The 16677-nt window shown below is 48.5% G+C and overlaps 1 long non-coding RNA gene across 1 annotated transcript; it reads right to left on the bottom strand.

The window, feature by feature from the left end:
- Positions 1-14911: 14911 nt before the first annotated feature.
- LOC125319930 lies at positions 14912-16568 on the bottom strand. The gene is made up of 2 exons (XR_007200940.1): positions 16083-16568; positions 14912-15335 (listed from the first exon to the last, which is right to left on the bottom strand). It is a non-coding gene; the product is annotated as an uncharacterized LOC125319930 (long non-coding RNA).
- Between the last annotated feature and the right edge of the window lie 109 nt (positions 16569-16677).

Below are 16677 nucleotides of genomic sequence, written 5' to 3'. Positions count from 1 at the left end.
GAAGAAACAGGTGGAGTCTCGTGTTTCCCTTTACTTCAGGCCTGATAGCCACACAAGGGACCCCAAAGCTGAAGAACACCTTGCTACAATCCTCTCTCTTGTGTGACTTTCTGAAGTGCTGCCTGGACACAGCCTAGGACAGGAGAGGGTCTGCCAAGGAACTTCTGCAGGTAAATTGTGGAGCAGCTGCAGGCGACATGTTGTGGCGGGTGGATGTTGGGTGCCGCAACCTTCCAGAAGCATCTCCTATATGAAGCCGCTCGGCAGGGCCAACACACTCAAACACACATTCGCACACACCAGATAGGCTCAAGAACGAGTTGACAGCAAAGAGGCAGGAAGGGTTTCTGTATAGGGTTCCACGGGAGAAGTTTATTCCAGCCACGCATGTGAACGGGTCCAGGGACAAAGACCCAGAACATGGGAGGGCCCAGGTTTATATACGAGGCCAGAGAGCATCAGGGACCAATGATCTGAGGGCATGGGGGTGGTACACAGGCGAACCAATATGGGAACCAATAGGGAAACTCTGAGGGAGTGGCGATGGAGCAAGGGCCAGTGGGGGAACAGGGAAGGAAGAACTGTTACAGCGGGGATACTGTAACACGCATATATCAAACCAGGAGTCCCATGGAAAAGAAATATATATGGACGGATTCTTGCTAGATATTTCAGAGATGTTTATTTCTCCAGCCGCATGGCCGGGGCTCTGCCAAGGAACTGTCACGGGACCAAGGGTCCTTCTGCCCGCGCAGGGGAACACAAACCAACCAATGGGAACGAGGCTGAGCAGGGGCAGGGAAACCCCGTGTCTGTGCCCTCAGGGCCCCTCTCCCAGGGCTACACGGCAGGGGAGGGACCCCAACACCTCACCCGTTTTATTTTAATAAAAGGAGAATGAAAACAACTGGATAAACATAACAAGAACAGTTTCAAAACAAAACAAGCCGCCCTCCTGAGTCTTTAAATGTCCAAACAGATTCTGTGGAACATCTTAGGGCTGACAGAAGGGAGACAGGACTCTCTGAGCATGCTTTGTGGGGAAACTGAGGCAGGAGAGGGTTTAATTTCTTCCCTCCCCCTTTTCATCCCCCACTCGGCATTGGAAAGGGATTTTTGGGGAAACAATTATCAAAGGTATGGTTTTGTGAGGGAAACCATGGATGAAAAAACGGATTGGGAATACACTGGGGGTAATAGGACATAGGGTAAAAGGGAAAGGTGGGATTAGGAAAGGGAGACTGTAGGGGGGGCTTACAATGGAGATATTGTCTAACATGACTACGATTTTTAGCATATATACTGCCTTTTACAGGAACACCATCAGGCCCAGTGACCTGCAATGCTTGTAACCCTTTTCTACCTTGTATAATTTTGAATTCCACCACCTCTCCATCTCCCAAGCTTGGGATGCATTTTTCAGGGTTATTCTTTTTAATAGCAGTACTATGCACAAATATGTCTTGCTGGTTGTCACACCTTGTTATAAAACCATAATTTTGCTTAACATTATACCATTTCACTATCCCTAAGATCTTAGCTATTATGATCTTTTCACTTTTCCGAGTGGCTGCTGGATTCTGTCTCACTGCGTCTTTGCTCCCTCTTTTAGTCGCTCCCGTGTTGGAATTGTTGGGGCTGCTGGTGCCTGCGGGCTCTTCCCGGGGTCGCGTTTGAGGCTGCGCAGGCCAGGCCGGGCCGCGCCACTCAGTTCTCCGTGCATCGCCTCCTCTGGTCGCAGCTTCGCTGCCGATGCCAGGCGCTGCATCTCGGCCGGGGCCCCAAGCGGCGGCCCCCCCCGCGCCCTGCTCCAGCGTGTGTTTCAGCTGGGTGTGGCTCCGCTCCACCGCCACCGCTGCCAGCCACCGCCCACACGCCGCCCCTCTCGTTCGGGCGTTCACAGGGCTCGCTCCACCACGTGCTGTGCGGGGCCAGGTGGGCACCGCCAGGTCCCGCTGCTCCCACCACGCCTCTGCTCTTCTGCAGGCTGAACAAGCCCAGGTCTCTCAGCCTTTCCTCAGAGGACAGCTGCTCCATCTTCAGATCTTTTCTGCATTCCTACCTTGTACTTTTAGAGTCCATTCAGTTTTACCTGGTTGTAATGCTAGGGAGCAGCGAGGAGTCCCCAGGCAGGTGCAAAGGAGGACCTTTATTTACAAAAAATCCAGCCTTTTTATGCCATTAGTCGGTTGTTAGTTTACATAGTTTTAAGGCACAACAAACCAAATTTAACCAACCACCATACACCACGGTGCAGGCACGAATGCCTCACTTCCTCTGTTCTAGCTGAGTCATTCTCCCACAGTCCATTTCTCCTTAGGCTAAGTAACACATCGGAGCCATGATTTTACCAGGTCTTCCCTCTACAAAGCTTTACCTATCGGTCACACCTGGTCGTAAAAATACTGAAGTAGAATGATGTTGGGCAGGAGGCCTGAAATGGTGGTGGAGTGTCTTGGGGTGGTTTTCTATTCCCATGATCATCTGCTCTACACCCAGAAATGGTTGCTGGAGCTTTAAGGTGGGTCCGGGGGGAGGGGAGAGCCTTGGGGCTCTTGCGCAGGTTTTTCAAAGCCTCACTCCCCAGGTGTCCATAGTGCCGGGTAGACTGGGCTCTCTTTGTTGCTTAGCTAGCTTGGTTTTTTGTTAGCTTAAGCAAAAAAAGGTTTTTTTCCCCTTCTCTGGAGACTGTGACAACAGTCCTTCAGCAGCCTTTGTGTTTTTCCTGAACTGTTTGGTTTGGTCCGGTCCAAGGCCAGCGAGGACAAATCGACGGGGTCAGCAGGGGATCAGCGAGGAGCCAAGAAGCCACTCCATCCCAGATCCAGACCTCGGAAAAGCCAACCCAGTGAGAGAAAGGACCCTAAATCCACCAACTTCATCTGCTGCGGAGACCAACATCAGAGATTCACCACGTTCCCATCTGTTTTTTTCCCGAACTGCTACATGAACCTTTTGGTTTTTTTCTTCCCTGAGACAAAAGCTGTCGCATTTGTATTTTTTTCCCTCTTCTCCACCATGTGATCAGCCGTTGGTTTTTTTCTTTCCCTGGCATTTTGGGGTTTTTTTGTTTTGGTGTGGGTGTGTGCTTGGGGGGGTGGAGGTGGGGATAAGGCTTTGACAATTCAATATCTAGCATTTATTCATTTTCTTCTTGTGTTGTGTTGGCACTCTGTTTGTCAATAAACTGTTGGTTTTGTTCACTTTCATCCACTAGTATTCATTTTCTCATTGGCAGAAAGGGATTGTTGGAATCCCTTTTTTTGTTAGAGGAAACACTCATTCCAGAGTGTTCTCCTAAACTTGTCTCTAAAACCGAGACATGAAGGAAGCCACAGAAACCAGTCCCAGCCAAGCAGTCAGAGAATTGACTGTGGGAATGAGGGGGCTGTGGGGGACTCACTGTGAACTTCAGAGGGGCTGCAGCTTATCCCTCCTGCCACACTCTTAGAGGTTTCTGCCACCAAGCCCTGCTTGTAGAAGTTTCTGACATCAAAGCAGAGACAGCTGAGTGGGACTTGGCCCTGCCCCATTTGCTGCCTGGCATGGTCAAGTTGAGGGAAACTGCCTCAAGATTACTGCCAGGTTGTGTGACAGGGAGCTGCAGAACCTGCCACTCAGCTCTCACTCCTGGGAAGGAAGGTGCCATCCAGCAGAGGAAGGGCAGAGCAAGGAAAGGTAGGCACTGCACACCCTGCAAACCACAGCCAAGTCCATCAGTGCTCCGCCACTTGCCTCCCTGCTCTTGACCTGGTGCTGAAAACCTTTACCTGAGTGGGCTTCAGAACAACACCTAGGCTTAAATCCTACTGGCATCAACATTTCTTAGAGATGCTGTGTAGAGGAAGATAAGATAGAATTGAGCTACAGGCTGTGGGACATGCCTGTAGAACACCACGGCAGCACAGAGAAGCTTGTCTCTGCCTGACCTTGGGGGGAAGAAATGCCACAGGCCAGGCACTCTAAGGAGAGGAGCCTGCTGGAGGAGTGAGCAGCTCGTGATCACCCCCATATAAGGACATTAAGAAAGTGTGTTGCTGACGCAGCAATGCGTGATAGGTCGCTTAGTGAAAAATACCACATAAGGAAATAGTGTGTCTCGAAGAAGTGTATAACACCAGCTTGTTTCTCACAAAAAACATCTCAGTATCCTTGCCAATCTGAGTCCATGCATTGGTCATTGGAGGTTCCTGAGCAATGGTTTATGTCCCTCTTCTATTCTGGCAACTCAAATCGCTCCTGTCTGTAGAAAAGAGGAATCTGAGTAAGTATTTGGAGTTTCCTGAAAGGAACTAATCCCTGGGACAGCAAACAGCATTCCCCCTGGTATTTTGCAGTCAGGGCAAAAATACCAGCAAGCTGAAGACTCCAGGATGAATGGATTAGGGGGGTTACAGACTGCATTTGCCTGTCATAATCAGGTCATGAACATGCAGATGGAATGCAAATGGTCCCCTCACTCCTATTTCTGGGTATTGCTGGGCATCAGAGAAATCCTGCTTGAGCCTGTGACACACTGAATTTGGAAAGGAATGATTCCTTTTGTTTTCTTTGAGCAGCATCCATTTTTAAAATCAGCTGTGCCTCTGTCCAGCCTGGCATCTCTGATCATTGCAACACAATGGCAAGGACCATTTCAGAATGGCTTTCCCAAGTGTCAACTGCCCTGACTGGGACTCACAGTAAAACTTCGTAAAACATCAATTCTGTTGGCAGATTGCCTTCCTTGTCACCTTGTGTATAAGCTATACATGCACTTCTGAATTGTCCACTTTTTCTTAAAGATGGAAAGTCCCTTTTCTGGGGTTTTAGAGATGGTTTGGAATTGGGGGTCTCCTTCCTTCATCTGCTCTGCAATGGCTTTGGAATAGGGCCCAGTGCCCAGCTTTTGCCCAGATACAGTACTTCTAGGTGAGGAAGAAAGGGCAATTGCATTTCCAGCCTGTCATGGTTTAGCATAGTTTGGTTTTTTAGTAAAGAAGGCTTCAGCCGTGGAAGTGATTCTCTTGCAAAGAGGTGCTTACATCTTCCTCTGTGACCCGACAGAAGCAATCAACTGGCTAGTTTGAATATTGGCAACTTTTTTAACCCACTTAAGAAGCTTGACACGCCTCTGTGATCCACATTTAAGAACGAACAAACTCCGGGAAGCTCTCTTGCTTCCGGCTTTTGGACAAGTAACTGGGGGGCGCTGCGGCGTGGCCCGGCAGGGCTGGGCCGGGCCCTGCTCGGCACGACCTGGCTGGGTCGGCCGCAGCGCGGCTTGGCTGAGATCTGAGCTGCTTTTGCTCGCTGGACACCCGGCGTTGCCGCTTCAGTTACAGGCTGGGCCGGCCAGGAGACAGCCACCCTGGAGCCGAGTGGCCTTGTTCCACCCGCAGCGCAGCTCGGCCAGGCCGGCCCCCTCCAGTGAGGCCGCAAATTCATCTGAGGCCACCACCCAGCAAAGATCATGTGACCAACAGCGATAAGCGAATGCCAGCTGCAAGGCCTGGGTGAGATTAACCCTTTTAGTGCTGTAAGGTTCTCCAGAACAGATGAAGCCTGCAGACATCAATCCTGTCCCAAGTCAGAGGAGGAGGAAAGGTGAAGGCAAGTGAAGACAACACCATAAAGATACCAAACTCAATGAAGAAGGAAGAGCTGAAACCCTGAGGGAGGAGAAAGAGGAGATGCTTCAAGTCTAGAAGCTGAAATTCTGTTGTAAAGCTATGGTGATGGACTATGATACATCAGAGTACCCATTGTAATTTCATGAAAGCATGGCGGGGTGGAGCGTTCAAACTGCAATTGTGAGCAAAAGTATCTGTGCTGAAATAAGCAAATGTTGAAGTAGCTGTGATCTGGTGAGAATCTTGAACAGAGATGAAAGTGATGGAGACTCTTGCTCCCAAGGGAAGAGGAAGGCCTCTGTTCCTGGAGCTGAAGATGCTCCCAGAGATAGGTGAAGAGAACCTTTGTTTCTGAACAGCTCAACCTTAAAAGGGTACCCCAGTAGCTCAAGATTGGACCCTCGAAAGCAGTTGTGGGGAAAGCTGTAAGTCGAGGGAAGGGACTTTCACATGCGAGCAGAGAACCAACCCGGGCGGCTGTCTCGTTGTGACACTGAAGCCATGAGAGAATTGTTTCTTGTGGAAATGTCTCCATAGCATGAGCAAGAGAGACTCCTCTCCCTAAGTGAACTGAAAAAAGAGATTATTACAGAGGTGGTAAACTGACTGAAAAAATCTCAAGGGTTGTCTTTTTACATTGTCAGTGGGAGAAAGGAGGAAGGTGGAGGGAAGAGAAGTGTTCTGAAAGTTTAATCTTTTTTCCTTCTTTTAGGTCTGTTAATAAACTTCTTTATATTCTTTTAAGTTTTGTGCCTGCTTTGCTTTCTCCTAATTCTTATATCACAGAAGGAAAATAAATAAGTAATGGATATTTTGAACCAAAGCACTACACTTAATTGGTGTTTCCACCCGGTTTACGAACTGAACCCGCTGCACAGCCAAAACCCAAGGAAGAGTGGGGCAGCCAAAACCTGTATCCTGTGCAGATACAGGCTTTCAGTTGTGACTATAGAGAGTTTCAGTTCCTGCCTAGTGCAGATGGGGCAGAGAATCCTCTGTGACTGCCCCCCTTCCAGGTGCCCATGGATAAATAAGTACGAGGCTCTGCAAGCAGAACAGAACAAGGTGGGGACATCTGCTGGCAATATAGTGCAGAGGAGAGCAAACAATCCAGGAGGTTCCTGGAGCATGTGACAGAGAACTTTTGACACAGCTGGTAACCGAGTGAGCAAGCGAGAGTGATGCTGAGCATGCTCTTTGTGAGCAGAGGACTGGTGAGTGACAGGAGAGTTGGATGCTGTCTTGGGTTCAGCAATCATAAAATGGTCATTTTGATTCTCTGAGAAGTAAGGACAGGAATGAGCAGAACTGCTACCTGGGGCTCCCCTGCTCAGTCTGGAGAGGGAGTCCCCACTTCCATTAGGTGCATAACCTCCAGAAGCCCAGAGTCTGTCATCTGAAGCCCAAGTTGACACTGAGGGCTGCCAGGTACCTCAGGCTGATGGGACACTACTGCAAATAGGAGGCAACAGTGGCAGGTGGTTGTTTTCAAAGACAGGTCCATTTTCTACTGTGTGTCTCATTTGTCCAGCCCAGACTCAGTTGTATTCATCAGGTATGGGAACTGCTGCTACTCCTACTAGGTCAGCAAGGATTTTGGTGGTTGGCTGCCATGAGAGCAGAACTGGTTGCTTACAAAATGGGTGCTGAGAGTGCCCTGAGTCTTGGGGCCAGAGGGGTCCCTCAGTTGCACGGGTGATAGGGAGCTGCCCCTTGTTATTCTTAGTCATGCAAAGCTGTGCCAGAGAGAAGTGGGCCAATAGAACAAACAGGTAGCATGCAAGCCTCTTCCACCTGGGTCTGCTGAGATTTTCAACCTTTAAGGGGCACTAAGGCAGTGACTTCTGGTCACTTTGTGGATTCTCCATGTGAAGTAATGCTGCTGAATCTGTCTGTAGCACAGCAGCAGAGGAAAAAGCTTTTCAGTTCCTCAGGTGCCTTGATCCTCAGTATTGTCTTTTTATGAGGGAGAGAAAAACTGGTTTAAAAGTGAGGGGAGGAGGTAAGATGCTCCTGAACTTTCTTCTTTCCTTCTGTCCATTACAGGTAGGTCTCTGCAGCTCACAGACTTGCCCAGGGAAACTCTCAGACATTGTCACAGGCCCCAGATATTTCTTGGAGATACCGTACCACAGCAGAGCAGGTTTCTTGCTTGATGTGTGCAGCAGGTTTCTTGCTTGCCTATTCCCATTTTTTTTTCATGAATTATGAATTTTGGATGCCTAAATGTTAAGTGTCCCCATGACAAGTGTAGAGGTTAGGAAGACGTTCATCTAATGTGTTTGCATGATACTTCAATAGCATTTGTGTTGTCAATACCTCAGGAACACATCCTCTGCACAGGGCAGTGCCCATGTCCTGTGCATGTCAAGTGGTGTCCTTGGAGCAGCTATCAGAGTGTGGATTCACCCATGGGCACATCTGCCCATTCTCCCCACTCTTACCACCCTTCCTCCAGCCTCCCAAGTCGACCTTCTTGAAAAAAGTTCCCCGTCCAGCATTGGACTCCTGGTGCCTTTGCAAAAACAGATTCTCTTTGGCTTGTGGGAATCTGCAGCATCAGATCCCTCAGCAGACATTGCTTTTAAATCTCTGTCCCAGCCATGATGGATATGTGTTGTATGGCAGCACATTTTAAAAAAAATATTTGCTGGACTCTAATCTCCAGCTCACAGAAGGTAAGTAAATTTCTGAGCTAATTCTCAGCGAGTTGCAAGCTCCATTTTTACAGTGGACATTTGCAAGCACCAAAAGAGGGAAGCACTGTTGGTAGAAAGTGCAGCTTTGTATGGAAGTCTCCTCTGTTATTTGTTGGGGTCTCCTCCCCTGCCGTGTAGCCCTGGGAGAGGGGCCCTGAGGGCACAGACACGGGGTTTCCCTGCCCCTGCTCAGCCTCGTTCCCATTGGTTGGTTTGTGTTCCCTGCGCGGGCAGAAGGACCCTTGGTCCCGTGACTGGAACAGTTCCTGGGCAGAGCCCCGGCCATGCGGCTGGAGAAATAAACATCTCTCTGAAACAGCTATCAAGAATCTGTCTGTCCATATATATTTCCTTTCCACGGGACTCCTGGTTTGATATATGCATGTTGCAGTATCCCCACAGCAACATAATGGTGGAGAATTGAGAGAAGAACGATCCCCGATCCCTAAGTGACTGATTTGTGTGAGTAAACCCTGGAAACTTTGGATTCCTCTTCTTGGTTTTGCTTTGCTATTCCGTATCTAAACTATGGAGGAACGGTGGGAAGACTCTTGGCTCTCAGAGCCGCATATGGACATTTATCTTAAACTTAAAATGATTCTTGAACAACGATTTGTAAATTTTAGCTTGATTCAAGCTCAAAAAGAACTGAAACACTTCCTGGCATGGCTGTTTAAGAACTTTTTCTATGTGTCTTGGGATTTAATTCTTACGAAGGGCTTTTGGAAAACCGTTTGGACACAGTTAATTTTTGAGTCAAAATATATGCCGATGGAAGAATATTTTCGTGAATATTATTTAGTTACCGAGACTGCTGAGCAATGTCAGCTGTGTCCTGGTGAAGGGAAGCCTGGCGCAGGGACCGTGTGGCCCAGGCCACGTGCACCGAGCGCTCTGCGAGCAGCAGCGAGGCAGTTCCCGCGCGCGGGCAGAGCCACGCGAGCTGCAGTGTCGGCAGAGGAGCGAGGTGTGGCGGGAGCGGCGGGACCCGGCAGTGCCCGCCTGGCCCCGCGCAGCGCGTGGTGGAGCGAGCCCCGTGAACGCCCGACCAAGAGGGGCGGCGCGCGGGCAGCGGCTGGCAGCAGTGGAACGGAGCCGCGCTGAACCGAAACGCGCTGGAGCGGGGCGTGGGGGGGTCGTCGCTCGGGGGCCCGGCCGAGACGTGGGTGTAGCGCCTGGCATCGGCAGCGAAGCTGCGACCAGAGGAGGCGATGCACGGAGAACTGAGCGGCGCGGCCCAGCCCAGCCCGCGCAGCCCCGAACGTGACCCCGGGAAGAGCCCGCAGGCACCAGCAGCCCCAACAATTCCAACACGGGAGTGACCGAAAGAGAGAACAAAGACGCAGCGAGACAGAAAACAGCAGCCACTCGGAAAAAGGAAAAGATCATAGTAACTAAGACCTTAGGGATAGTAAAATGGTATAATGTTAAGCAAAATTATGGTTTTATAACAAGGTGTGACAACCAGCAAGACATATTCGTGCATAGAACTGCTATTAAAAAGAATAACCCTGAAAAATGAATCCCAAGCTTGGGAGATGGAGAGGTGGTGGAATTCAAAATTATACAAGGTAGAAAAGGGTTACAAGCATTGCAGGTCACTGGGCCTGACGGTGTTCCTGTGAAAGGCAGTATATATGCTAAAAATCGTAGTTATGTTATACAATATTTCCATTGTAAGCCCCCCCTACAGTCTCCCTTTCCTAATCCCACCTTTACCTTTTACCCTATGTCCTATTACCCCCAGTGTATTCCCAATCCGTTTTTTCATCCATGGTTTCCCTCACAAAACCATGCTTTTGCCAATTGTTTCCCCAAAAATCCCTTTCCAATGCCGAGTGGGGGATGAAAAGGGGGAGGGAAGAAGTTAAACCCTCTCCTGCCTCAGTTTCCCCACAAAGCATGCTCAGAGAGTTCTGTCTCCCTTCTGTCAGCCCTAAGATGTTCCACAGAATCTGTTTGGACAGTTAAAGACTCAGGAGGGTGGCTTGTTTTGTTTTGAAACTGTTCTTGTTATGTTTATCCAATTGTTTTCATTCTCCTTTTATTAAAATAAAACGGGTGAGGTGTTGGGGTCCCTCCCCCGCCGTGTAGCCCTGGGAGAGGGGCCCTGAGGGCACAGACACGGGGTTTCCCTGCCCCTGCTCAGCCTCGTTCCCATTGGTTGGTTTGTGTTCCCTGCGCGGGCAGAAGGACCCTTGGTCCCGTGACTGGAACAGTTCCTTGGCAGAGCCCCGGCCATGCGGCTGGAGAAATAAACATCTCTCTGAAACATCTATCAAGAATCCGTCTGCCCATATATATTTCCTTTCCACGGGACTCCTGGTTTGATATATGCGTGTTGCAGTATCCCCACTGCAACAGTTATTTAATTCTAGATGTCAAAATAAAGTGCTACTGAAAAGAGCAAACTGATGCCAGTGCTGCAGGTGGGAGGAGAAGGCAGCAGGTCAAGCACATGAGTTCAAAACCTGGATAGAGGTAGTCCTGTTTGTGTGTCTGGAAGCAGGGGAATTTTCTAAGTAGGTGGGTCCTTGAGATGGCATGGGCCTGCCAAACAGCACAACACATTTGTGTAACAAAATACAGCCCTGAAATTCTTCTCTTCTCTAATTCTGTATATAAGATGTATTTAGACTATGAATAGCTTTTCTTTCTCCAATAAAAGAATATCAGAGGCCTTTCAGTGCATAAATTCATCCATTTCTGTTCTGGTTTTCATGGTTTAGCAGTGATAGTCTCCAATTTTGTACTCTCACTAAAATCATGCACTGCTTCCTCTCCCCCCTCCAAATGGAGGCATGAGTGCTTGGATGTTTCTGCACATTGTGGAAGAGAATTCTCAGAGGACTCAGAGACACCTGTGGGTCACTGCTGTTTGAATGCAGCTCCTCAGACGAGTCCCTGCATCCTTCATCTCCTGCAGGAGCTGCTGGCTGTCCTGCACCAGCGAGGACCCGCAACAGAACGTGCCTTCCAAAGAGCTGACAGTGTGTGAGCTACATGCTGCGTAGCAATGCATGGGAGATGTACCACATCTGATGGACACATCACATCAGCACTCTGAAAAGATGTGACATCCTAATGAAAACTAGATAAGGTTTTAATTCTAGAAGCCTGTATTTCTAGAGTTCTGTGTCTATGGATATTTAGGTAATGTGCTGGTATTTGCAAAGGTATATGCTACTTTTCCCCCTCTTTCCCCACTCTGCTGCCCTGTGCCCTCATGCCTTGCCCGCTGTGCCACCTCTGTCCCCTCTGGCCGTGCCGGGGTCCGTGCTGGCAGCGGGGCCGGGCCGAGCAGCGTTTTCAGCCCCAGGTCCCGGCTGCTCGCACCTGACGGGAGCGGCGGGAAGCGCCACGGGCACCAGGCAGTGCCCCACCTTGGGGGCCGCGGGGCTCAAGGCACCGGGGAGCCGCTGGAGGGCCGGTAAGGCGGAGGGCACCGGGGCTGCCGCAGGGGACAGCGCCGCTGAAGGCCCCGTGCTGCTGTGGGTGGTGATGGTGGTGGCTCTGAGAGGACAGTGAGGCTGTGGGAGCTGAGAGGAAGGAGTGAAACTGAGGGGTCTGGGGGAGCTGAGGGTGATGGCAGGGTCTGAGGGAACAGAGAAATGGCATGGACTGAGAGGGCTGGCGGGGCTCAGGGCACTGGGGGACACTGAGGGGGATGGCAGCATTTGGGGGCCTAATGGGATTGGAGGGTCTGAAGGGACTGGAGGAGCTGCAGGTGTGCTGAGACCTTGGTGAAGCTCAGGGCACGGTGGAGGTCACTCAGTATTTCCTTTGCTTCCTAAATCTCTCTCTGCTCTGTTTCCAGAAGGGCTTCTCTGCACAGGAGGAAGTGACTGAGGGGAATCATGGGGAAATGTGCTGGCTCGGTTCCATCCATATCTTGTTTTCTCCATATCTGTATTCCGTTATGTTTTTGTCTGTATATAAATAGCTATGTTTCTATACGCCAAGAATTATATTTCAAATTGTGTACTGTTATTTATTTATGTTATTTAGTTATAGGTGATTACAGGTGATATACAGAGATTTAGATAGGTACTTTGCATATTTATGTATAGGTTCACTGTGTATATTATTATACTTACACAGATGTTAATATATTATATATCATTGATTGTTATGATTATATATGTATGGAGTTCTATGTAAAGCTGTGTAGAGTTGTGCAGTTTAGTTACTGCTCTGTGGATATTTAGATAGTTCAATTGATGTTTGTCTCTTTATATACCTACATATATAGGCACTACTTTGTAACCTGCAATACGTTTGATTGTGTGAACTGAAAGTGATATTTGTATCTTTACATATGGTCAGTACAGTTGTACCAATCTGTAGAAAGCTTTTAAATGAAATTGGTAATTGTATATAAGCAGTGCAGTTGCAACATCTCTAATTTCTTTTTAAACTGAAGTTCACTTTGGTGCAGTTCTGTACGCACCATTGTAGTAATGTACAACCAATGAAATTTTTAAACTGAAAGGAACGTTAAATTGTGATATTTGAAGCAATTAGCAGATGTTGACCTTAGGATCCGGGAGGATTTTGGCAATGGGTGATGATAGGAGCTGGGGGGAAATAGGCAGGCATGCCCCATAGATCCCCCAGTTCCATAAAGGGGGGGTAAGAAACCATAGGGTTTGATAGGCAGTGGAGCCACACGTTCAGGGATAACTCACTGGAAGGGCCTGCTAAGGAAAGTTACAATTCCAAGTGTAACTTTGGGAAATGGAAAGAAACCCCCAATCCAAGAGGACATCTTATTTCTTTCAAGACACTGCTACTTTTCCACACAACAAACAAACGAACATAAATCAACCCCACATACAGTGAAGCAACACGTCAGGCATATTTACATCTGTTATTACTTTGGAGTCCAAGAGATCCATTGTACAGTCTACAATGTATTTGTATATTTGTGTACTCTCTGAGAAATTAATTTCAAAATACAGCCCTTAGCACTTTCCAGACAGTTTCAGACATGTAAGATAGAGATTTGCCTCAGCTTCTAAAACCCCTCACAAGCTATCCATCCTCCTACTCCTACGGAATTTTTACTGCATTAGCTGGGTGTTCGAATGCTATAAAAATCTTTAGTAATATTCAAGATGATGAGAAAAGCTTCTTCTTACAGGTAAAAGCACTGAGTTTTAGTCCTGATTTATATAAACCAGCATGATATAGGATGACATAATCTGGTTGCATAAATCAATGGCTATGCTTGTAGAATGAATTATTACTCAGCATTAGTTAAGGGAACTTAATTACATATATCACACTATCAGTTGTCTTGTTTTCTTTCTACTTTTTGCTCCAGTAAAAAAAGTCCATAGCAGTATGACAATACTAGATCCTAAGAGAAAGGAAATATGCCATATGGCCTCTAGTGAAGTATCTTCTTAGGCAAGCTATTTATAGAGCTAAGTAGTAAAAATAGCATCACAAACAATTAAGACTGTAGAACTCTGTATACTACGTAGTTCAGCATGAGAAGATTCTGCCTCTGCTCAGATCTGGCCAGAGTTCAGCCAGAACCCAAACAAAGCCTGTGTGCAGGGTGTTGCTGTGGCATGTATCTTGTGAGGATAAATCCCTTTCAGACAGAAGATGGACAGTAAGTCAGCTGTGCCATGCACTAATACAGCTACTTGGCTTGTGGAACACAGGGAGAACAGACAGGGTGAGGCTCTATGAGCTTACAAAAGAAGCATGTACATGTACCCTTGCTGAGACAACATCCAAAGTCAAAGACAGCTTCAAGGAATGCAAGTTAGAGTATTATTATTATTATTATTTTTATTATATTATTCTAGAGCAATATGAACCTAAAAGGAGGTTGGTGTTGTCTATTAGTAGAGGTGAACAGCAGAAATATTTCTCAAAGAGCACTGAAGAAAAAGGAAACTGTTGGGGTCCCTTCCCCCTGCCATGGAGCCCTGGGAGAGGGGCGCTGGGGGGGAGACACGGGGTTTCCCTGCCCCTGCTCAGCCTCGTTCCCATTGGTTGGTTTGTGTTCCCTGATAACGCCAAGGACCCTCGGGTCCCGTGACTGCAGAGTTCCTGAGCTGAGCCCCGGCCATGCGGCTGGAGAAATAAACATCTCTGAAACATCTACCATGAATCTGTCCATATATACTTCGTTTCCACGGGACTCCTGGTTTGAAATATACTTGTTGCAGTAATCCCCGCTGCGACAGGAAACCATAGGTGACAGTTCTCAGAGCCCCAGCTAAATTAATGAATACTACGTGACCTACATTAAAAGCCAAAGGTCTTCTTTCTAGGTTGTGGCAATTTACATTCATTTTAATGGCTACTGAAGCTCAGATTTTTGCTTGGGCTTGGGGTTTTTGTTTGGTTGGTTGGGATTTTTCAGACATGGTTGATTGGATTTTTATTTTCCAGAAACTTTCTAATAAAGAGGAATCCAAGGAAATCAGTTTGTCTATTTTGTATGTGTGCTTTTCTTATTTGTGTACAGTATTTTGTATATTAGCCATGCTCTTCCTGAAGAACCGTATCACAGAATCACCAAGGCTGGTTCCTTGTGAATCGCCCCAAACCGGGCCAAGAGACACTTCAGAGACAGAGTCAGAGAAGTGGTCATTTGCTTTATTCAGTGTGCTGGGTGTGTGGGGGGATCGCTCCTCCTAACACACACACATAGCACTCCATACAGCACAGCAGATGGGTAAAATTAATGAATATTCATCACGTTCCTTGGGATAGGAGTGGTTGTACAAATTACTTATCGGAAGTCATTAATATCATTAGTATACATGCCACGCAGGCGCTGTGTACCCTGGTGGTCGCACTGAGGAAGGCTCCTCTTCTTCCTCGGGGGGTCTTTCTGATGAAGGTTAGTAGTCTTCGTCAACAATGCACTTGTCACCTTTCTTTCTGGAGCATGAGCAGTCCTTCGTTGGCTGATTCAGCAGTTTCTGTGCTGATTTCAAACAGGTTCTGATCCTCTTATCTTGACACAGTGCATTGTGTTTGTCTTATCTTGACAAGGCTAAGGCACATCCTGTTTCTTAGGCTTGTGATTAACATTTGCTGACTCTTAACAGTTAATTTGTGCTTATATGAGTTAACTACTGATCTACCCCTCTCGCTTCGTGCAACTTAAGGCCATTTCCAGCTGTCCTTTCATTTGAGACATGGCAGGATACCAACCCCCACCTGGCTACAACCTCCTCTCAGGGAGTGCTAAAGAGCAGGAAAGTCCCTGCTGATTCTCCTTTTCTCCAGGCTGAACACCCGCAGCTCCCTCAGCTGCTTCTCATAGGACTTGTGCTTTAGACACTTCCCCAGGGTCCATTTCTCTCCTCTGGACTCCCTCCAGCACCTCAATATCTTTCTCAACGTGAGGAGCCCAAAACTGAACAAAGGATTTGAAGTGTGACCTCACCAGTCCTGAGTACAGGGGGACGGTCACTGCCCTGGTCCTGCTGGCCACACTATTGCTGACCCAAGCCAGGATGCCATTGGCTTTCTTGGCTTCCTGGGTCCATGGTGGCTCATGTTCAGCTCTGCCAGCCAGAACCCCAGGCCCTTTCCCCCCAGCAGCCTTCCAGCCACTGCCCCAGTCTGTAGCACTGCAGGGGTTGTTGTAACCCAAGGGCAGGACCCAGCACCCGGCCCTGCTGAACCTCAACCAACTGGCCTCAGTCAGTCTAATCTTAGCAGTATGAAATATGTTTGCTAGAAAGGAGAAATAGATTGGAAAATCAAACAGCCTGAAAGTAATACTTTTACTTACAGCTGAGATGTGCTGTAAGTTACTCCTGTTAGCTTCTTAGTGACAGATTCAAAGGGAAGTTTATCTTTGGATGCTCAAAAAAATATCCTGACATGATGGAACTGATCTTCTCTTGCAGATTCTTTTCCTAATTCTCGTCCCGGCGATGTCCCCTGCTCCGTCCCGGTGTTTTCCCACCCACCCTGTCTCTGCGCTGCCACCTGCTGTCACACTGGTGCCCCCTGCTATGTCCCACCGGTGTCTCCTGCCCTGTTCCCGACACTGTCTGCCCAGGAGGTCTTTCCATCCCATCCCGGAGGTGTCCCTGCCCTATCCTGGCAGTGCGCCCTTTCTTGTCTCAGCAGTGTTCCTGACCTATCCCGGCTGGGCCCCCTCTCCTCTCTCGGCAGTGTTCCCTTCCCCAGCGGTGTTCCCCACCCTGTCCCGGGGTGTTTCCTTTCCTATACCGGCGGTGTTCCGTGCCCTATCGCGGCTGTTTCCCCTCCCCTCCCCTCCCCTCCTCTCTCCTCCCCTCCCCTCCCCTCCCCTGGCACTGTTCCCGTCCCTCTCCTGGCGCTGTTCCCTGCCCTGTCCTGGCTGTATTCCCTGCCCTAAT

The sequence above is a fragment of the Corvus hawaiiensis genome, chromosome Z (assembly GCF_020740725.1).
Source record: "Corvus hawaiiensis isolate bCorHaw1 chromosome Z, bCorHaw1.pri.cur, whole genome shotgun sequence".
NCBI lineage: Eukaryota > Metazoa > Chordata > Aves > Passeriformes > Corvidae > Corvus > Corvus hawaiiensis.
Note: the sequence above shows the minus strand (reverse complement) of the source record. Positions and strands in the feature narration are given on the sequence as shown.